At 42.1% G+C, this 23991-nt stretch overlaps 1 protein-coding gene and 1 long non-coding RNA gene across 11 annotated transcripts in view; one reads left to right on the top strand and one right to left on the bottom strand.

The window, feature by feature from the left end:
- STAT6 (signal transducer and activator of transcription 6) overlaps positions 1 to 23991 on the top strand; it is a 331337-nt gene that overhangs the window by 161763 nt on the left and 145583 nt on the right. For 2 of the 9 annotated variants that reach the window (XM_075199419.1, XM_075199420.1), the window contains exon 1: positions 4120 to 4369. The exons of the other annotated variants lie outside the window; for them this stretch is intronic. The gene's annotated coding sequence lies outside the window, so the exon portion shown is untranslated. Of the gene's footprint in view, positions 1 to 4119; positions 4370 to 23991 lie in introns of those variants that run through there. 9 annotated transcript variants of the gene reach the window in all.
- The window catches only part of LOC142141202 (uncharacterized), a 56760-nt gene that overhangs the window by 17917 nt on the left and 14852 nt on the right, over positions 1 to 23991 (bottom strand). The gene's annotated exons all lie outside the window — the stretch shown is intronic.

Consider the following 23991-nt stretch of genomic DNA (forward strand, 5'->3'; position numbering starts at 1 on the left):
GTGACGCTATAGTGGGTCTGAGGTACCCTAGATACAGAGTTGCCATGTGCAGCATAATGTGAATGTTACCCATGTTAATAGCAGAGGTGGATGTATAAATTATAAATACAGCAATGAGTAGTTGTCATGGGGGTGAAAGTTGCAACCAACGTGTTGCAGACCTGGGGTGAGAGGTAGGAACATAGTAGTACAGTCTCTGTGAACAATAATTGAGTATAATACTGATTTGAAATTGACATAACTTTAAACCAAGAAAGAATCATGACAAAAATATGATTAGAAACACAATAATTATAGACAGAATGAAACTGCCTAAGGGGCCTAAATAACGTATGCGTGACCATATACTGCAGGAAATATAGTTATGTAAGCTGTCTTTATCCCACCAGCCTGGCAGGACTATCCCACTGCTCAGCGCCAATCTTCCTCCACACACCATAGAGCAACCCGTTTGATACTTGTCCCTTTGAGCACTGACCGGCTCGTATACAGCCACAGCAACACACTTTATATACTCCTCCTTTGTACTTGAGCGCTCAGTGGATCATCCTTCATATCACTACTTAGGAGATTGGTTATCTCTTTTCTACTGAGCAGCTCGTACAATTTTACTTTATACTGTCCATGTGCATCCTCCACTCTCAGTATCCAGAGTGAAACTGTCTGTGCTGTGCCTGAGCCAGCAGTACCAGGGTGTTGAAAATATGGGACAGACCCATCGACATGACCAATGAGAAGTAGCGAGTGACAGCAGTCCTTACATTGCTGCTGTGAATATGTAGTTCGTATGTTCACCACTCAGATCTCCACCTGAGTTCTGAACATTCACTTGAATTTTCTATAGAGACAGGGGGCCAGTTGCTAGCTCACCTTCTCTTAGTCAGTCGGCTAATGGCTTAGAGGAGGTAGATGAGGGGCCCAAACTCCCTGTTACTCTACACCCCCATTTACATATAATAAATATAACTATAACTATTTCCCCAAACCATCCTCAACAATAAATAATTCATATCATTTAATGAATAGCACTCCTCCCCAAACTCAGCACCACACTGAAACCACCCCAGCATAAATAAAAGGTCTCATCACCCTACCGTAAATTAAAAGGCCCTACTAATAAATTAAATAGCCTCACCATCATCCCACAAATAAATTAATAGCTTTCACCATAAAATAAATAGTACACCTCTCACCCACATTACAGTAAGACACCCCACCCCAGCCAATCAATAAATAGCATTTACCTTAAACAACTATATCTATTTCCCACATCTACGGGAACATAAAGGAAGGAGGCTAGTCCCGCAGGAGGGGCCAGCCACCAGGTACCGTACTGTAACCCGCTAGCACCCTTTGATCCAGTACTGTAGGAATACCTGGTCCGGGGTAGCCCCAGAGTTAGGGAGGGCTCGGGACATAGGCCCCAACGCCCCCCACTTATTCAGCTCTGACCTCACAAGTAGCCATGGAATGATGTGAGCCCATAACAAAAGAGGCATGAGTACACAGTTGTGAAAGCAGATACATAGAGGCAGAGAAGTGAAAAAGACTGCCTGACTACATGAGAATGTCAGCTCTTATGCCAAGTGAATCTACTTCCTATGGGCAATATTTAAGAAAGGGAGAAATGCCCTTTCTCCGGGTTCTCCCTATTTATCAAAGCCCCTTGGCCAGTGAAGACTATTGCTGGGTATCTCTGGTGATAGATTTTGCTGGGGGTCTCAGTTAAACCTTTTTACAGAGGACAGCAAAGGTACAAGTACCTCCACTGTCCTCATAGAGCTATCGCTATTTTAGGATGACGATAGCTGGGGAGTCAGCATAGGAAAAATTCTTTACTATTCAAATAAAGCATTTTTCCTAAGTTAAATATATTAGAATATTTTTTTAATCTATTTTTCACCTTTGCTATTTTTTAAAAAAATTCTATTATTTTGTTTTTAGTGAACAGTGAAAGCAAAATTGGAAGACCAAATACAGGCTTTCAGCTCCACTGTGCATGAGTCAACCGGCAAGTTGGGTCACGCATGTGCAATCCTCAGAAGACTTACTGGCAAAGCAGTAAGTGTCCTCTTACCGTTGCCAGACAGTTTTCAAGGGAGGTATCACTCAGCTGTCCCTACAAAATTTTATTGGTAAATTGAAGCAAGAATTTTCAGTTGCTGCGATAAATGGCAATAGAAAATGTATGATTTTGCCTGATAATGGTAAATAGACCCCATAGCAAGCTTATGCTATTTCTCAACCAGCATCTTAATCTCCCTAGGTTACCCTATTACCACCCTCTACACAGCTAACACAAGACAACAACCCTCTGACCAACAGTGCTGTGTGACTGATCACACAGCCCACTCAATACTTTTTACCTTTGCATTCTAGCTGGTCCAATGTGCAATATGATGTAGCACGTGCCTTGTGTTTCAAACTCCCATTGTCCCATAAATTCTAAGCTTGCGAGCAGAGCCCTCTTACCTCTCTGTCTTTATTATCCAGTATTGTTTCATTAATGTCTGTTCCCAATTGTAAAGCGCTACGGAATTTGCTGGCGCTAAATAAATGTTGATGATGATGATAGCAAGATCTATCACATCTATTTTCATCAAATTAAATGTTCAGAGCCTTTTAATTTCATTTCATTTCAACAGAGTTAACTGTACATTGCTACCCCTGCTGTATATGCATGTCACACATTTTATTGTTGTCAACCCCACATGTGCAGGGGCACCTGTATGCTGAGGTGGTAGAGTCAGTTTCATTTGGATAGCTGACCAAAAGGTACTACAGAGGGAGGTGTATTAAACAGCTGATCTGACAATCCTGCACTTTCATACATTACATATGCTACTTGTAAACCAATAGCCATTTATATACTGTGTGCACAAAACACTTATGCATGGTTACCTACAGGCAGGGGCAGGGGGGGGGGCATCTGCAGGGCCTGATTAAGGGTTCTGGCCGCCCTAGGCTAATACGGCCGCAGCGCCCCCCCCCCCTCCTCCAAATATATAGGTGTATAGGAACACTCCTGAATATGAATGTTCAGGTGTATTCTCCAGCATTCAAATTTATACAGATTGTGCCATTGTCTCTTACCTGTTCTTGCTCTTCTCTCCTGCAACTTTATTATCCTCTCGCTGGCTTCTGGAAAGTTGGCGACCCGTTTTGCAAAATGTATTGTAATGCAAACCCTGAATGATTAGGCCCTTTAGTTAAAACAAAACACTCCATTATGGCCAGCTAAAAGTACCCCATTGGACAGGCATATATAAGCAATATCTGAATATTTGTTGTCAATCAAATACAAACCTCTACCAGCCCCATCTCACTAATATTTATAGTTCCCCCCCTCCCTATAGATATGCAGGGCAGTTCCCCCTCCCTATAGATATGCAGGGCAGTTCTCCCCCTCCCTATAGATATGCAGGGCAGTTCCCCCCCCCTCCCTATAGATATGCAGGGCAGTTCCCCCTTCACTTACCTGTAGTTGTGCCAGCGTCGCTCCTCTCCTCAGACCAGCAGATAGGAAGTGAAGACGTCCTGCTTCCTGTCTGCTGCACAGCAACAGGCAGCCTGGCGAATGGCTGTGTGTTGCTAACCACTGACCACCAATGCTTTTGATCGTCGAGCCCTCCACCCCCCTGCGGCGACCCCCCGCGGCGACCCCCCCTCCCCCACCCCAAAATAAAAATGAATGAAGAAAAAAAAAAAGAATGAAAAAAATAAATAAATACCCGCAGCGCCGCGCCCCAGGCTGCAGCCTGGTCAGCCTAGTGGTTGATCAGGCCCTGGGCATCTGCCCTCCAGGCTGATCCCATAGTGGGTACCGTGGGCTGGGTCACCAGGCCACCTTGAATTTTTTTCCTTTAATGTGTTCCTAATAGGCTGCTGAGTCGAATCTTGCCCCCTGGGCTAAAATTTGCCAGCACTCCCCTGACTACAGATACAGATGTTAGAAAGAGCTTCATTTTAGTTTTCACCATACTTAACTGCTGCAGAGAGTAAAAAGGTGGAATTGGAGTCATTTCCAAGCAAACTCTCACAGAGAGGAAATTTGTGCAACTTAAAGGGCAGGGCTAAAAGAAAACAAAAAAAAACAGGCAGTCTGCCAATTTGCTGGCTGTACGTAAATCAGGAAGTGAAAAAAGAACAAAAAACGCAGCAGACAGCAGATTTAGAACGCTCAGGGAACTACAAGAAGTGACTTTAATGTACATTATCTATGAGGGTGTCGATCGATCGATCTTTTGTTGGATGTTAATGTTATATGAAATTAGTGTATGAACATCAGAATTGGATATCCCTGAAAACACAACACGTAGTAAGAAAGAAACTGAAAGCTTGCAGGAAGAAAAGTACTTGTGTGGGGGAGGTAAGAACAACCAATATATAGAATATTCCAGTAGCGTGTTTCTCAGTCTTTGCCAGTAAATGTAAAACATTGTTGAATAAAATAGATATTGTAGAATATCTTGTTATAACAAGACACATTCAGCCTTTCTGCCCTCTTAACATTGTTTGTTTTATTGAAGTGACGTAAGGTTATCAAGAATAGAAGGTAAAATGTCCGAGCTTAGTCTGTTGCTCAGATATGGCTTCAGATAGTCAACAGATTTCTCTAACTTTGACTTAATGGTGTTTGTTTATGGAAGGTAAACAAAACTGAATGACAGAGGGGGAACTTCTATTGCAAAACATAGGAGTGTGTTTTATTAAAGAATATGATAACCATGAGGGCGCAATCCCACCTATTCCCTGTCTGTGTTTTGCTGCTGATAAGGACATCTAAGGAAAATAGTTTTTTGTTATGGACTCCCAGGTGTTCCAAAATGTAAATGCTGCATCATCTATTTCTCATGCGTTAGTGCGCGCTACCAAAATATTGTATTTGTAAAGGAGCATCACAGGTAAAGCACATAGAAAATGTGTTAAAATGCACCACCAAACTACATCTGAAGCGAGGATTAGCTTTCATGCATCTTTACCCATTTTCTCAGCTAGAGGCGGAATACAGAATCGCTAGGCCTCATAGCAAAATTTAATGGTGGGCATGGCAACACCTTTTGACCATGCATGGGGCTGCGCAAGCGCGTAAAGCTCTGCAGGTTTCAAAGAGGCCCCTGGTCTGCTTTTCCGAGCATGCATTGCGTGCGGCGCTTGCGCAGTGAAGCCCAATTTGAAGTGATGCCATGTTTGCTGAATAGAGCAGATCGGGAGCCTGGGGAGTGTGGACTGGACACTGTTCCCAGCGCATATGTGTAAATAAGCCGGGTAGGAGGGTTTTACACTTAGAAATCTCTTATGCTAAATTATTCCAGGAATGTCCACTAATTCCTGGAAACATTCACCATAACAGAGCATAACATTTAGCTTAAATTTAGCTCTGATTATTACAGTTGGAAAAGATGAAAAAGACCGTTGTCAGTACTGTGAAAAGCGGTTACTATCCTTACGGGAGCACCACAAATACTAACACCCATGTTGCTTACCATTCCAGCATATGCAACATGAAAAATTAGGTTGCCAGCTATCAGTAAATGTAACTGTTAGTAAGAAATGTTGAAGTCAATAAAAAGAAACCCTGGCCCACATATTATTCAATGAAGGTTCATATAAATGATTTTGATATTCTGCACAGTTTTAAATTTCACACTTTTTGTGACCTCGGGCCTGATTCATTAAGGATCTTAAATTAGGAAGTTTCTTATTTCAGTCTCCTGGAAAAAACCATCTTACAATGCAAGGGGTGCAAATTAGTTTTCTGTTTTGCACATAAGTTAAATACTGACTGTTTTTTCATGTAGCACACAAATACTTGATAGCTTATTTGTACACTGAAATTTAAAGTTGATATTTGTGTATTTAATGAATCAGGCCCCTCATCTTTAAGATAAAGTTGTCAGTAAATATATATTTTCAAGGATTTGTAAACATGCCACAAAATATCTGTCTGCCAATAAATTCTGTTGTATTTACTATGCATTTCCTTTAAAAATATTTTGAATAAATATAATAATCATAATGTTTGCATATAACATGCAGTATTTCTCATTCACATGTCCCCTACCAGAAAATCCAAGTTATTATTTATTTTGGAAATAATAATTCCAGATTTCCAAATTAGGCTTATTTTTATTGTGGTTTTTAAAATGCATATGATGCTGATTTATCCTTGTTAACTATCGACTTCCCTCGCTGAATGCAGAAACTGGTGATACCTGTCCTGTTTCAGTATGGATTGGGGTGGGTCTGGAAATGCTTGGTCTACCCCCCCCAATGTGGCATGTGCATCTGATGCAACATTTATTCCGAATGTTCTTTCCTTTTTATTCTAAGTAGACTGTGGAATACCATATATCCTCTGATTCAAGTAGACTGTAGAATACCATATATCCTTTGGTTCAGCATCTTGTGCATATTATAGACAATTAATGTTACACTCGACTTATTCTAAGTATACTTTACTTGCATTTGTTTGTGCCTGACCTTATGTGGATTTAATATCACACAACTTAAATAAGGTTCGTAACTGTTGTCAACAATAAAAATGTTGTGTAAAGTCTTCTTCACCCAGCATGCACTGTGGCTGTCTTACTCTCTGACGAGGACTGAACAATACCCCACAAATAAATAACCTACAATTTTAATCTTCCCACAATAAATTGACACATACTCTGCAGGCTAATTTCTTCTTTACGTGCAGTCAATCTGTACTGTACATATTAAGATGCTGTGGGGTCAATTAAATAGCTCCGCAATAAATTTTTTGTTTAACATTGCTCCATTTTGCACTATGAAAACCACAAAAGGAACCGCCACCCTCAATGATACTCCAATCCAATTCAAAGCTGTGAGGAACCCTTGGACATCCTTTTATGAAGCAGAACCGCCCCTATCTACCGTTTGACATTCTCTTATATTAACTTTTTATCTTCATACTTCTTTTTGATTGGAGATGACTGACTAAACACAACAGCCTCTTGTACCAGTGACCATAGACAAATTCAATTACCTTTTTCTTTTCCCCCTCAGATACCTCCCTTCTCTTCCCCCTCAACCCCCTGTATGTCTCCCCTCACCTACAAGTTTTTTCTCTTTGAATTGTATACACCTATACTACATTTGGGTATTACTTCATTACATTTATTATGCGTTACCTTTATATCCTCATGTAATTATATCCTATTCCATGTATACATCTACTTGCTGATTTTACACCCTTGTAAACTTGTTCGAATAAACAATAAAAAATTTTGTTTAAAAAAAAAAAAAAGAAAACCACAAAAAGAATTTATGTACTTATGTTGTTCTGCCACGGAAAGTATAGGAGGGGAACAAAAAGTCCTTTTCAGGTTTTTTCGTGCCATATTTTCACATGAATGAATTGTCAGCACCTGAATCTGCTCACCATACCTTCAGGGACAGTGCAATTCAAGGAAAAAGATGGTTAAATCTTAGTGTAATCTGTACATAATATATTTATTTATTTTAAAAACAATTTGCTTTTGCTTTTTAAAAACCCCACATAATAACCAACACCTGCTGCTGTCATCACTTAAGTAACTTTTGTTATGCGCCAAACTTTTTCTTTTTCACTAAACCCTACACCTTTCACAAAAGGCTCAGCAAGCAAGCTTCCCAGTCTGCGGAAAAAGTCTGCAATTCTTCAGGACTGCGGGAGAAATGGTCAGGGACAGCGGCCACAATGGTTTAATTCACTTCATCATGTCCCACCCTCCGCGAATGATGCTGCAAAATGCATCATAGAGAGGCAGTGTAGACAGGGCGTTATATAGCTGGGGTGAGCTGAGAGAAGCAAATTGTGACACCTTCACCTGCACTGGCTAGTTTTGCATTTCCTACAGGGCAGATTTACAATGTTGGCAAGTCTGCAAGTAAGTACTCTCTCCTGCAGCACAGCTTTCTATTGTTGTCTGGGATTCGCACTTCCACACAGAGCACTCACTGCATCCTGAGACTCCTACAGTCCTGGTTGATGTGATGGCTCTTCTGCTCCCTTCTCCTACTCAGTGGCGGATCCAGGGGGGGCGATCGGGGTGATCGCCCCCCCTACCAGGGGCTTGCTGCCGACAGCTGCACACTGTGCAGGTCCGTTCAGCAGTGACAGTATGCTGCCCGGCTGCTCTGATTGTGTTTTAAACACAATCAGAGCAGCGGGACAGCACACTGTTACTGCTGAACGGACCTGCACATACTGTGCAGCCGCCGGCAGCCTTAGAACACAGAAAGGGGGCGGGGCCTAAATCGCCCCCCCTAAAATCGCCCCGGGTAGGGCAAATGTCTGGGTCCGCCCCTGCTCCTACTTCCACTCCTACCCGAGTAATTGAACTCCCTCTTCCTTTTCCCTCATACAGTCCCAGACTACTCCGTGTGCTAGAAAGCCTGGATGATGTGCAGCAGACCTGCATTCTCAGCTTCATGATTTAATGAAAACACATCTATATGTTTATACCACAGCCTGGCCCAATCCTGACACTCCCCAGCCACATTATATGTTTATCTGCCAAGCCACCTGTGACAGGATGGACCGCCTATGCCACCCTGTCTGTTGTTGCTGGGAACCGGCTGGACTTACTTTGCCACCGTTCCCTTACATTATCCAAAAAGTGCCCTCTTGCCGCAGTAGGAGGGGCTTACAAAGGCTGCCACCACTGGACTCCTTACCGACATCCAGTACCGGGTTTCTTCTGGGTAAATAACGCTGCTAGCGTGTCTCGTTGCTGGTGTACCTGGGCTGGTCCTCCTGATTTCTTACTATGGATCAGGGATGCTGTGAATGGATCCCCCCGGGCCTATCACATGGACCAGGGCTGCTGGGTAGCAGACAGAGCGGTGGTACTGGAAACGCTTGGGTCCAAACCTCAGACAGCCGGAGAACGGATTCGATTTTAGGGTCTAATCTGTAGATCACAGGAAAACAGCAATATTGAAGATGTTTCCAAGCAGCTCTTTGAAGCAAGATGGTTTATTTGCTCCCACACACTGGTGGAATATACCAGTGTGCTCAGGTCAGATGAAAAATCAGAAGAACACTTACATGCTCACAGAGCTCATCTTTTATACAGCTCAGAAATAGTCTATTTTTAGAAACAGGATATACTCTATTGACATGAATTTACATGCATTTCAAGGCTAACAAAATTTACACTTATCTATGAAATTCACTCTGGCAAAAGGCCACACAGTAACGACCCCCTGCTGGGCCTTTGGCCAGAGCAGGCATGACACTTCATCACAAAACTTCATTAGCCATTCCTGCTATCAGAATTCATTCCACATATGCCTAATTGGAGGTTCCTACTAGCAACCTTACAAATCCTAAACAATGACACTTCCATACTAAATACATCCCAATACACACAAGACCTCCATCCACAAAGGCATATTGTATCAGATATATGCATCAGAAATAAGTATCCTTTAGTAAGGTGAAAACAGGAAAAAACTGTTTCTAGCCTGGTCTCATCTATAATATAAAAGCCTAGCGGCGTGTGTTAGTCTGTGTGTGGAAAAAAAAACAACAAGCTGCAGCGCCACCTGCTGGGCGGAGTTATACACTGACCTACTAAATTCTTAGCATTATCTATAATATAAAAGCCTAGCGGCGTGTGTTAGTCTGTGTGTGGAAAAAAACAAAACAAGCTGCAGCGCCACCTGCTGGGCGGAGTTATACACTGACCTACTAAATTCTTAGCATTATCTAATATATAAAAAGTAAAAAGCCTAGCGGCGTATGTTAGTGTGTGTGTGTGTGTGTGTGGAAAAAACTATTTTCTCAGAAAGGGCTCATCCAATTGACCTGAAATTTGGTATACTGACATTATTTGACAAAAAAATTAGAATAGTGAAGTCAGTTAACTTCCATCCTCCCCCCTTCCCCCCGAGGGAGGGGTAGTAAAGGCTAAATTTACGAGTTGAGGGCTCAAACTCATTTACGTGAGGTAATTTTACCTCATGAACACACATGTGTAGCGGTGTGTGTGTGGAAAAAACTATTTTCTCAGAAAGGACTCATCCAATTGACCTGAAATTTGGTATACTGACATTATTTGACAAAAAAATTAGAATAGTCAAGTCAGTTAACTTCCATCATCCCCCCTTCCCCCCGTGGGAGAGGTAGTAAAGGCTAAATTTATGAGTTGAGGGGTCAAACTCATTTTCGTGAGGTAATTTTACCCCATGAACACACATGTGTAGCGGCGTGTGTTAGTGTGTGTGTGTGTGGGGAAAAAACTATTTTCTCAGAAAGGGCTCATCCAATTGACCTGAAATTTGGTATACTGACATTATTTGGCAAAAAAATTAGAATAGTCAAGTCAGTTAACTTCCATCATCCCCCCTTCCCCCCGTGGGAGAGGTAGTAAAGGCTAAATTTACGAGTTGAGGGGTCAAACTCATTTTCGTGAGGTAATTTTACCTCATGAACACACATTAAAAAGTGTCGGGAAGTGACGCTCTTCTCCTGAGGAGGCCTGGGCTAGGCCCAAATGCATGACAAGAACCTTTTTAAGACCTTAAGTAGCTTGATTTGACTAGAATGCATGAGTATCATGCACGGGTTAACTTGTAAATAACAATTTCCTATATCATATTATACACAATATCAAAAATATTGGCATTGCCATACATAAATAAGTGCCCCGTGCTATTAGCTTTAAATAAATTTTTACCAAAAGTTATTTAATAGTGATCCAGTCACACCTCCATCTTCATTCGTATAGATGCTATCTTTAGTCACAGAAAAAGGGTCAAAACACAAAACAGGCCAATCCAAGGTTTACACTGTACTTTACTTTGTTTTATCTTTAGAAATTACCCTCCCTGAGTTACTGTGTTGTATTGCTGGGAATGATATACTTCATTTGTTTATAATAATACATTTTTCCAGGTCTAAAGGCTATACACAGTCTTAAAGTTGTTTGACCACCTGCTATCCTTAAAGCTGATCATTTTCATTGTTGAGTTGGGTTGGGACACTTCTGAATGAATTGGGTTATTACAGGATGAATATGCAGGCATATGATTAGATGATAGGGCAGCACGGTGGCTAAGTGGTTAACAGTTCTGCCTCACAGCGCTGGGGTCATGAGTTCAATTCCCGTCCATGGCCTTATCTGTGTGGAGTTTGTATGCTCTCCCCATGTTTGCGTGGGTTTCCTCAGGGTGCTCCAGTTTTCTCCCACACTCCAAAAAAAAACCATACTAGTAGGTTAATTGGCTGCTATTAAAATTGACTCTAATCTCTCTCTCTCTCTCTCTCTCTCTCTCTCTCTCTGTCTGTATGTATGTTAGGGAATTTAGACTGTAAGCTCCAATGGGGCAGGGACTGATGTGAATGAGTTCTCTGTACAGCGCTGCGGAATCGGTGGCGCTATATAAATAAATGGTGATGATGATGATAACCGTGGTGAAGCATTGACCTGCTTCAAGCAATGCCCTCCATGAAGTGTCTCTCAACTGATCACTGTCAAATACAATGAATGTCTTTAATCCTAGTGGATAATTAAACCTCTTTTAATGTCTACAAGTCTAAACATCTGTAGGTTTACTATTTATGAAATGATTAAATAAGACCAAAACCTTCTAAGAGAATTTTGCCTGGGGCAACATAGGTGGAAACGTGTCAACTATCAACTGTGCATTGTGAATACATGCTCTTACTGCTTGTGCTAACAACTGCATGGTTAGTAATGATACCAGACTACTATGCAAGTTAAATTAATGTGAGGGATGAGTTTCCTAAACTGTAGTGCTATTTGGGAGAAGGTTAGTTAAGGCTAAAACACTACAATGCAAAGAATGTTTTGTCCATTAAGAGGCTAGTGCGCTTTTCGGTTTACAATACTAAGTTAAGAGTAGATCTTTGCAGACGTACCTATTCTTGGTGACATAATGGCTGGCTTTATTAGGCACATGTTCTGCATACTGTGTACTTCAACGAGTTTGTTTCCTTTGCAAGAGCTGATGGATTTTTAAGACAAGCAAATGGCCTTATTTCCATCCTTCAAATCTATATTTAAATCATGCTGCATACATCTAAAAAGCATTTCCAGAATACGCACATATCTTGCACAAGACACCGGAAAAACTATCATTCATCCATTTATCATTTCCTGCATTGACTATTGCAAATTCCCTCCTTACCGGTCTTCTCCTAATCAGACTCTCATCTCTATGATCGATTTTGCACACGGTGGCTAAAATTTATTTTCCTTGCAAATAGTTCTTCCTCTGCTGAGCGACTCAGTCTCTACATTGGTTGCTTGTTTGTTACCAATATAAAATGATTCTACTAACATACAAGGCCATCAACAAAACTGCACCACTATACATCTCCTTGTCTCAAAATGTCTATCAACTCGACACCTCTGTTCTCCACAAGATCTGCTTCTCTCATCCACTCTCATCACATTCTCCCATTCCCGGTTTAAGGACTTTTTTCCAGTGGTAATCGCTTCGCCGATGCTGAGAAATCCGACGCTAACAGCTACAAAAGAAAACCGATTTGAGGAGAAAACGACAGGAATACACACAGACTTACCTGAACAGAGACTCTCCAGATATCTGGAGAATCGCTGTTCAGGTAAGTTTGTGTGTATTCCTGTCGTTTTCTCCTGAAATTGGTTTTCTTTTGTAGGTGTTGTCTGCGTCGGATTTCTCAGCATCTGCGAAGCGTACCCAACCCCTTTTTTTGGGCTGCACCCACTTTCCTTCGCACAATGCTACAAGCGTTCTCTGAAAACCCATCTCTTCTGACAAACTTATAATATTACACAACCACCCTCTTAACCCTCCTATTTTACCCTATTTCCACCATTTACCCAGTTCACACAAGACTACAACCCTCTCAGATAATCTCAGATAATCATTCTAAAAGAAAAAGTGGAGATGTTGTCTATAGCAACCAATCAGATTCTGGCTATCATTTTCTAGATTCTAGAATGTATTAAACAAATATTAGCTAGAATCTGTTTGGTTGCTATGGGCAACAGCTTCGCTATTTCCTTGTAGAAGGTTTGATACATTTAACCCTAGGATCTGGTGTCAGAGGAACGATTTGAATTTTAGTGCTTTTCCAGCTATAAATCATAACGCTCAATTACGCCCTCACTGACACATTGAAGTGAAGGGGGAACTCACTTTATCTTTCCAACAGGCGCTATTTACCTCTGCAAATGCTGCATATTGTAATTCCCTGAGGGTATTGGGCTCAGGGGACCTTATAGGCTGAGCCTGCAGAGGTGGTGACAACACTATTTCAACTGGATTTGTTTTTTAATTTATTGTAGAGGAGGGTGAACAACATTGTCTTATCTTTCCTTGAATGTCCGTCCAGCAGTAGTTATTTGAAAACGTATTCAGAAGTTGCTCACTACAGGCCTCATTCATTAAGGAACGTAAATGCAGATAAGTGCTGTATGTTGTGCAAACCGCTCTGCGCATGCCTTGAATCAGACCGCACGCTTGTGTACGCAACAGCATCCTATTCTTCAAGTGCAAAGGTCCCTTACTATAGCCTATGATTTCGGGGGTGGAACAGGGAGGGGACTGGGCGTTTGCACTCATTTAATGTACAGTAAGGTCCTGCCAATCTTGCACGCAACATCAACATCCGATTTAAGCTGTGGGCATCACAAACGTACGTGTTTTTCTGTTGCATCACTTCCACCATGTTCCGTGTAAGTTCCGATTACTAGTGACGACGGTTGTGTATGAATGCTAGAAAATGTTTGCAATCAAGAGCAAAAAAAGTGGTGGATAAAAAAGGAAAAATTTGTATTATTATTTTTTATATTCTGTCATGATTATTATTAACAGCTGACATTAATTTTATATTTTTTTTCTGTGCGTTCTTTTGGGACTTTATATGCTACATATGTATTGGACGTATCCTGCAGTCCTTTGGCAGGGATAAAGAGGCTTTGTGTCAACAAACCCTCCCACTGCACTGGGAATTCTTCCCTAAATTCTCTCTCTTTACACCTTGCGTCTCATCAACTTTTCTCACTTTAAATGATTACAGGCCATCTGACGTTCTGTGTGAGGGCACCGCTTCTTCTTCCTATTGCCCCTGCACTCTTCTGCTATGACAGTATGTCAAACAGTACTGGATTCTCCTCATTTCTGCAAACCTGGGGGTAAATGTATCAATCTCCGGCTTTTTCAACTCGCGGGAGTTCGGCGAGTTGACAGCTAAAATTTAAAGCAGCGCTGGCTTGTAAAGGCAGCGCTTGCCTTTACAAGCCAGCGCTGCTTTAAATTTTAGCTGTCAACTCGCCGAACTCCCACGAGTTGAAGAAACCGGAGATTGATACATTTACCCCCTGGTCTTTCTTCAGACAAGCAGCATGGTGTCCAATCACAACACATTGCCTGCAGGAACAAAGGGAAGCAGCAGCAGGTGCGATTAGAAAGATGAGGGAACCCTAAATACCATCCCTAGGCATCCCACAGTGCAGTAATCTTTGCTGGAACAGATTGTTTTTTACTACCTTTGCTTACACCCACAGTCACTAAGAGAAATCCTTGGTCCTTTGGGGCCACCCATTGCCACGTATTCTAGGTAGGGTGTGATTGTGCAGTTCACAGGAACTGTTGGCCCATGTTGTCACGTTCCTCGTCCCCATCATGGTACCCACAGCTACTTTGCCCCGCCAATGTCAGCACCCCTTCTTACAATCACACTTTTGCAAAAAATAGAATAAAACCTTTCCATTATCATGTGAGGTTCTTTGCTTTCGGTATATACGGAACAGCACCACTTAATCAAGGAGGAAACATAATTGCGGTTTCCAGTCAGGTGAGACTTAGATTGCATAACTCAGCCTCACCTCTGTCAAATAAAACACCCATGAACAACTTTCACATGTGTAGTTAGATACCGGGAACTTTAAGTGTTTTACTGTATTCTACTTTTCTTTTAAGCTGGGTACACACTGATGCAATTATCACACAGATAACACGATAATAAACGTTTGGTCAGATCTTGGAAGAGTCTACTCTCCCACGATCATGTTTCATCTTACCAAAACTCATCGCATCTGTTGGTTTGGTTTTACAAATTTGGAGGTGTGTATGTTCTAACGTCCAGCAGTGTATGCAGATATCTGCAGAGTGTACAGAGTCACGATCTTTTCAGCAGATGGTTATGAGAGATGAAGATCACAGATTTGAAAGTAAATTGTGTTGGTGTGTGTACGCATGAATCTGGATGCTCATCAGGACTTTCAGTCGTTGGTAAAATTGTTGCAGAAATCGTATCTGTAGTAAAATGCATTAGTATGTACTCAGCTTTACTTTAAGACTGGTTATTATAGGACACATTTATTGAACATTGTAGGTGTAGCTCTGTAAATATCAAGAGGCATGTACATTGTACTGAGTCATCTATACCTGCTACTGCTTCCCTAATGTAGTATAGGATTACACACTATAACGTTAGTGGGCCTGGGGGCTCAGCAGCAGTAGGGCACAGCTGGCTCACCAGGGGAGGTATAAGCAAGGATGTGAGCTGATCACATGATGACCATATCGAATCCTGGGGTGCTCTGTATGGGGACACTTGCTGCTGCTATGTCACCTGGCCAATTGCAGTAAATAGTGCAATGCTGATGGGGATTTCTATCAGGTTTTTATGCTGCTTGTATAAATCATTATGAAAACGTCTACTTACTGGCTCCAACAGGTGAAACTGTGTTGTGTTTCATTATAGATATTTTAAATGACAATTTTCTTTAATGACATTCACTGTGTAGATCCATGCCTGCATCTGGCAAATCATATTGGAAGGCAGAGCAAGCTAGTTTTTTTTATTTGAGTGTTGCGTCCCAACAGAAGACAGATGAAAATGAGGGTGCAATCTGTTTTTTTAATTTTGTTTTTAACAATTTGCATCTAGCCAACTTTCCACCCAGGTGCCCGATGCCAAACAGTTATGATTGAGGGTGTAATTCTCAGTATCTGCTCTTATTCTGTACGTATTGACTTCTGCACAGTACTATTTTTCTTCATGGTGGATGACATTACCAGTGTATATTCCTATTTTATATTTAAAGAAAACCACACAATACTTTTCTTTTAATCTGTATGGTGGATGTGATTTCTGTATGTATATATAACTCCATATTATCACTAGGGAACCCATCCTTGGTCTCTGCCATGAGCCTTGTGTAATCTTAAACATGCCCCATTCCCACAAATTACCTTTATCCATCTCTCTAAACCAGGGGTGTCCAACCTTTTAGCTTCCCTGGGCCACATTGAAAGACGACAAGTTGGTTTGGGCCGCACATAAGATACACTAACAATAACGATAGCAGATCATCCAAAAAACCATAGAAAACATAGTTAACATATATATATGGGAAAAAAAATGATATATATATATATATATATATATATATATATATATATATATATCACTTTTTTTTCAAATCCCCCTATACTTACCTTTCAATCGCCCTGTTCAAAAAATCCTCTCTAGTTATTATACTATAATCACTTTTTGTATTGTTTCGATGCAATATCAATAAAGTTCATTTAAGCCAGGCATTGTATATCAGGGTGCCCTGACCAGGCCTGCGGTACCTGACATATACATCACTGTGACCCCAAATTGTGACCTGTTTTGCTAATTACACCACTATGTTAGTTAAGGGATAACAACTTATAATGGGCCAAAGAGAATAATATATAATGCCCCATTAGTATTACAAGTAGAAGTATGTAGCAGGGAGATAAGGTCCTTGATGCTCCAGGACCAGGTGACTTTTATTCACTGGTCAGCGTCCCTTGAAATTATAAAAAAAATCCCCCTTACCTTACCTTTTAATTGGCTTGTTCTCCGGTCCTCTTCTCTTCTTTTCTCCAATTCTGTGCTGCTGATTGATCTTCTCGCGCGGGTGACTCTTCTGTGCTGCGCTCCGCAATGGATGTTGGGCGTGAAGACATCACGCCCGACATTCACTGCGAGCACCGCACGGAGGAGGAGACAAGGGAGAGAGGCGGAGTACCAGCTGATGTGACCGTGTGACCGCAAGGTAAGTATTTTCTTTTCTTTTTTTTGCAGAATTTTTTTTTTCCATTAACAGTGCTGCCCCCTTGCCACAACCAAAACTCCTTCTGGGCCACATTTACAAGCGTGCTGAGCCGCATGCGGCCTGCTGGCCGCGGGTTGGACAACCCTGCTCTAAACCATGTTCTTCAAAATAACAAAAGAAAGTCTTGTATATGAAAAAGACAATATATCATTCACGTTGGTACCTTTACAAAGGAAAAATGTTAAAACTTTTCAGATCACTAACATGAAGACCCTCTGGCCTTAGAGAGTTTATGTACCCTTGAAATAGAGGAGTATAAGACCCTTTATGTGAAAAAATGTTTGTATATAGACACCCAATGAAAAGATGTGTTCCTGTTATAAATCATGGTGCCTTTGTGCCTTTCCCAATGACGAGAAGTCTTATCACCATGTCCACTTACACTCCAGCAGGTCAGGGTCAACTGTCCTTACATAATCTTCGAATAGTGTGTTTACATATAGTCCCATAGATTTTAAGCCTACGAGCCTTCTGGCCTCTCTGTCTGTATTACCCAATATTGTTTTATTAGTGTGTTTGTTCCCAATTATAGAGAGCTATGGAATTTGCTGGCGCTATAGAAATAAATGTTGATGATGATAGAACGGTAAGGCCAAACAATTCAATCCTTATTATGGAGCTTTTATCTAGTTAATCTGTAACTTGAATCATTACTCCTCATTCAGTCCTTGTAGGGAAATATGACATTGCACACATTGGAGACACACAGGGAAACTGCTTCAGCCATACGCTTAGTATTTGAACTGAAAAAGGGACTAGCAAGCAGGTTCTAAACGTGAGGCTATGCCCTCCTTAGGGGTGAGGCCAAAGTGGGCACCATGAGCAAAAGCAAGTGAAATATAAAGGATATATGTAGTTTTTTACTATTTGTGCCACAGCAGTATAAATGGACCCTTTTTTTCATATGATCTATTGACAGATTGCTCCATAAAAACCTGTTTTGGGGATTTAATATATATTTTGGCTTGTTGTAATGTTTTTATTATGTAAGGAACTTAATGAAACAATACTTTTTTCTTTGGCGCTTTATTTTGAGGATTATAGACACTAAATTTAAAAGGACCAGGTCTGTGACTGGATCACTTATAAATAACTTATTTGTGGCTGGATCATGTAGAAATAATTTATTGTAGAAATGTATTTCAATCAGAGGTGCAGACACCAATATATAATTTGAAATGCACCTATCGTGTTACATTGGGATGTGTTTTGTAACTTTGTTAGAGGAAGTCAACCTGAGAGGACACAACCTGGGATTGATCAACATCTACGGTCCATAAACCAAATGGGAAAGGAAGGGTCTTTTCAGGGAGATAAAGCCATATCTTTTTTCGGCCTGGAAGATAGTCTTTGGAGGTGACTTTAACACTATTATTAGGACCAAAGACAGGGAAGGTTCAAGTGCTTCTCTGGGTTATGATTCCATTTTTCTAGTTAGTATGACGAGGCAGGCGAGTCTGGTGGATGTGTATGTTCGCCACTCCCCAGACCTTACGGCTTTCACATATTATAGAGGTAGCTGGAAGTCTAGGATAGACAGGTTTTTTGTTAAGGAGAGCTCGAAAACTTTGGCCCCAGAGCTAAAGCCAGTAGAGTTCTCTGACCACGTTTATCTTAGTGTAACCTTTAATGCCTCAGAGACTCTTCAGAAAGGCAGGGGCCTTTGGCACCTGAACTCTAAGCTCCTGGAGGAAGAGGTGATAAGACAGGCATTTAGGGACTTCTTTGAATCCCATGAGACACTTTTGGAGGCAGGTTGGAGTAGGTCAGAATGGTGGGAGGTATTTAAAAAGAGGGCCCGGGGTTTCTTCCGTGACCTGGTAGCTAAAAACAACTTGCTAAGAGAAAATACCTATTCAGCATTGAGAAGGACACTTGGATTCCTGATCTCTGTTCAGGGAGATGGTGGAGAAATCACCAGAGTGAAGGCTCAGATGAGGGAGGTGCAATATGACCGATTTACTTCCTTGGTTTTGGAGAGGGACTATGGGAAGTACCACTCGCCCGACCCTTACCTGAACTGTAGGAAGTCGGTAGATATGAAAAAGATGAGGGGCCTGTAATATGCTGAAGGTGTAATCAGGGAGAATAAGGAGGGCATCTTTGGTGTTGTGCAGTCTTTCTACTCTGACCTCTTATCTGAGAAATAACTAGACAGAAATAAGGTGGACCAATTTCTTAGGCAAACACCTGGTCTTGAGGATCTGTGCAGTTCGCTTGAGTCTTTGGGCAGCAAGATAACGGTAGATGAAGTCAGAATGGCCATAGACGAGTTGTCTAAAAATAAATCTCCAGGCCCGGATGGATTAACCTCCGAGTTCTTTAAGATTTTTGTGGACATTCTGGCTCCACACCACGTGGAGCTTTTTAATGAGTGCCTGGAGAGAGATTTATTACCTCCCTCCATGAGGGTTTCTGTCCTTATTCTGTTGTCCAAAGGAAAGCATCAGTCGCATATTGAGACTAGCATTCCATAGCCCTTCTCAATGCCGACATAATGTTTTGGCAAAGGTGCTTTTTAATAGACTGATGCAGATTTCTGGTCAAATGCTTTCCTCCTCACAGCACTGCACTGTGAAGGGACGAGGTACCTTTAGTGCTGTCCTGGGGGTCCGGAAAGCCATTGAGCGGTGTCGGGCTGAATGGTGGGGAAAGTACCTTTTAGCTCTTGATCAGTTGAAGGCCTTTGACAGGGTGGATCAAGAGTAATTGTAGGCTCTACTTTGAGGTATGGTCTTCCAGTGCAGATGGTGAATTTGCTTTGTACTATTTACAAACAGACAGAGAGCTTCCCTCCTGTGAATGGTTGGGTAGGTCCATCCTTTGTGATTAACTCTGGAGTAAGGCAGGGTTGCCCCCTGAGCCCCCTCTTGTATGTGTTTGCAATAGTTCCTTTCATTCGAAGGATTGAAGCTGGCTTGATAGGAGGGGTGCTGTTGGGTCCGGAGTGGCCTCTGAAGGTGGTGGCCTATGCGGACGATGTCACTATTGTCTTGTCGAGTCCTATAGAAGCAATGGAGGTAGCAACTCTGGTCTGCAGGTACTCCGAGGCCAGTGGCTCAAATGTAAATCAGGATAAGAGTGAAGTTTTCTGGATGAGGGAGGAAGGTTGTCAGTTCGACCTGACGGACAGCCTTCCCCGACCAGTAGCAAGCTCAAAATTTTAGGAATCCAATTCGATCATGGCGAATATACCAAGCAAAATTGGGAGATGAGACTGGAGGAAGCTTCTTGGAAAGTGGAGAGGTGGAGGATGTAGAAGCTTTCTCTGCGGGATAGAGTAGACCTTGTGAAGACCTACTTGATCCCGGAATTTCTTTACATTAGTTACGTGTGTCTTTATGGTCTAGGGTTTATGCAGTTTTCTTCCTTTAACTTTGGGGGAATAGGCTGAACCTGATCAGGCGAACTGTGACCTACAGATCAAGGAGGGATGGAGTCTTGGGTATGGTTAATCCAGTGCTCTTCTTTCTAACAACTTTTTTAAAGTTGCACCTTAATAGTCTCTTTCTAGAGACTTCTGCTCAATGGGGCTTCAGGACTTGTGTGCAACCCTTTATTAATGTTTGGATGGAAGGTGCAGGGTAAGGACCTTTCGGGTCCGACATGGGTACCTCCCAACCTATGCGTCTCTGGGATTGAAAGTGACAAGGCGTTGGAAGTCAGGAACTCCTCTAAAAGGGAGTTGGAGAGGTGAATCCTGCACTCTCACTTTTGGGTTCAGCTGTAACTAAGGGACTGCCCAGGTGATGTGTGTTCGGTCTTTCCTTGGTTAGCTTCGGGAGAGTTCCACTGAAGTTTTGGGACATTGCCGGCTCTCTTTTCATGGGAGACTCTGTGTGGGAGGCATAGAAGTGCCGATGATCGTGGCTGTCTACGGGAGGTGGCTGTCCACAGGAGGAGTGTCAGGGGTAGGAGGAGAACATAGACCACTTCTTTCTTGAATGCCCCTTTAACATAGAAATTTACAGGAGAGTTTCTAGGTCCTTGGGCACCCCTTGCCTTTCGGGGGTTAGTTACCCTGAATGGGTATGCGGTATATTCAAGGATAGGGGGCTGGTTTTTTATTTTGGCACCCTTATTTTAGTTAGTTAAGTCACTCGATACTTCACTTGGAACACTAGGTGTCAGGTTTCCATCAGACAAAAAGTCCTTCCCTGTGAAGGGGTGGTGGGTGGCATTCTCCACAAAGTGTGGAAGTTATGGGATATGAAGAAGCGCCAGATGACCAATGCAAACTGGGTCAGACTTTGGCGGGGTCTGAGGCCTCCATAGGGTATGTCTTCCCATCTGTGGCTCTTTTCAACTACCTTAGATTTTGAATTAATAATTACTGGTATTTTTTATATATGGCTTTGCATACATCTAAACGTTAAGTTTATATCTTCTTTGCTTAAGAAATTTTTGAAGGTTTGTTGTGATTTTTTCTGGTTGGGGGTGGTTTGAAGTGTTTCTTTGGGTGGTTTGATGTGGTTCGAAATAATGTATTATATTTGTTTTGTTTGGGTTTATTTGGTGTGGGCACCCTTCAGATTTTATGTTGTGATTTTATACTGTTATTTATTATGGACTTATGCTGGACTTTACGGGATATTTCCCCTAATATTTATGTTCTTTTAATTTTGGGTGTCCCATGTGTGTTAGTTGGTTATGTTAGGTTGTAAGTTTTAAATAAACAACATTTCCAGCCATTACATAGTCCATGAGAGTTCTCCGTTGTATTGGTTCCCAAGAAGGACAAGACAACGCGGTTTTGCGTAGTTATCACCGGTTGAGTGAGGTGACCGTGTCTGATGCCTATCCCCTGCCCCAAATTGGATTTTTTTCAACAGAAATTTCTGTTGAAATCCAATACTCCTTGCTCAGTTGACTTGAGCAAGGGATATTGGCAGATACTGGTGACCCCCGAGGCTCAGGAACGGTCGGCTTTCATCACCCCATTTGGCCTGTTCAAGTTTAAGTCCATGCCATCTGGGATGAAGAATGCGCCAGCTACCTTACAGAGTGTGGTTGATTACCTGCTGGAAGGGTGTAAGGGCTTTGCTCAGGCTTACTTGGATGACATTGACATTTTCAGTAAATCCTGGGAGGATCGTCTGAAACATGTAGGGCAAGTGTTGGAGAAAATTCAAGGAGGGGAGGTAGGGTTAAGCCAGAACTAGCTGAAGTAGAGGCAATCCAAGACAGGCCCCAGCCCACCACCCAAAGACAAGTACTGGCCTTCTTAGTAACTTCAGACTACTACAAACGTTTCGTTTCAGACTTTAGCACTGTAGCAAAGCTCCCGACAGATCTCACTAAGAATAAACTCCCCAAAGTAGTTGACTGGACACTCGCTTGTGAGCTGGCATTTCAGTCATTAAAGTAAGCCCTGGTTCATGCTCCAGTACTGTTGGCGCCCAATTATGACAAGTACTTTATTGTGCAAACTGACACGTTACAGTATGGACTGAAAACAGTACTGAGCCAGCTGGGGCCTGATGGACAGGAGCACCCTGTGGGCTATTTGAGCAGACAACTGCTAAACCGGGAGGTGGGGTATGCACACAATTGAGAAGGAATGTTTAGCCGTTGTTTGGGCAGTGAAAAATCTTCAGTCTTATTTGTATGGACAACATTTTACTGTGATGACTGATCATAATCCTTTAAAGTGGCTACAACACACCTCAGGGAAAAATGGCAGATTGTTGCACTGGAGCCTTGTCCTTCAATTTTATGACTTTCACATAATTCGCAAGCAAGGAATGGACTGTCTCGGCAGAAAGAGCCGGATTCCCCGGGTCACCCCCGTTAATCGTAAGAGACTGCGGACCAGGAGCCAAATCGTGGGGACATGGCATACTGGTTGCCCGCATGTACAAAGGGGGAGAATTGTGACTGGATCACTTAGAAATAACTTATTTGTAGCTGGATCATGCAGAAATAATTTATTATAGAAATGTATTTCAGTCAGAGGTGCAGGCACCGATGTATAATTTGAAATGCAGTTATTGTGTTACATTGGGAAGTGTTTTGTATGGAAGTGTCATTGTTTGGGTTTGTAACTTTGCTAGAGGAAGTCTGTTTGCTGATAGCAGGAAATACTAAGTAAGTCTTTATATGAAGTGACAAACACCTGTTTAGCCTGTATACCCAGCAGAGGGCTGCTGCCTGGCTGTCTGGCATGGCTGCATCTCAGATAATGCAAGCATCAAGTTTTAGCACATGACAGAGTAGTGTAAATATTGTTAGCTTTGCAATGCATGTAAATCCATGTTTAGATAAACATATTGCATCCTGATACTAAAAATAACTCAGACCACAAGGGGCTGGCTTACCCTGTGATGCTGTGTCTAAACTGCACAAAAAGAGAGACCTTGTACACTGTATCATCAATATTGTTCCATCTGACCTGATCATTGGTACCTTCAATCAGTGTGACTGCAAATAAACATCACTTGCTTCAAAGACCTGCTTGGAAACGTCTTCAATGCTGAATATCCTGTGACCTACAGATTAGACTCCAAATCTAATCCATTTCCAGTTGTCTGAGGTTTGGACCCAGCTTCCCAGCACCACTGCTCTGTCCGTTACCCAGCAGCTCTGGCCAGTGTGATAAGCCAGGGGGAATCATCCACAGCAACCCTGATCCATAGTAAGCGGTCAAGGGTACCAACCCAGGTGTAACAGCGAGGGGGTACCCTAGCAGTGACAGTTAATCAGAAGGAACCAGGCACTGGATGCCGGTAAGGGGTCCAGTGGTGGCAGCATTTGTAAGCCCCTCCTACTGCAGTTAGAGGGCGCATTTAAGTTGTGATGGAACCTGTTTAGCAAATCTTCTGTGGTAGGGCATGCCAGAGCTAAGAAGCAGTGGGTGAAAACATGGAAGAGAAGT

This window comes from Mixophyes fleayi, chromosome 2, assembly GCF_038048845.1.
Source record: "Mixophyes fleayi isolate aMixFle1 chromosome 2, aMixFle1.hap1, whole genome shotgun sequence".
Classification (NCBI taxonomy): domain Eukaryota; kingdom Metazoa; phylum Chordata; class Amphibia; order Anura; family Limnodynastidae; genus Mixophyes; species Mixophyes fleayi.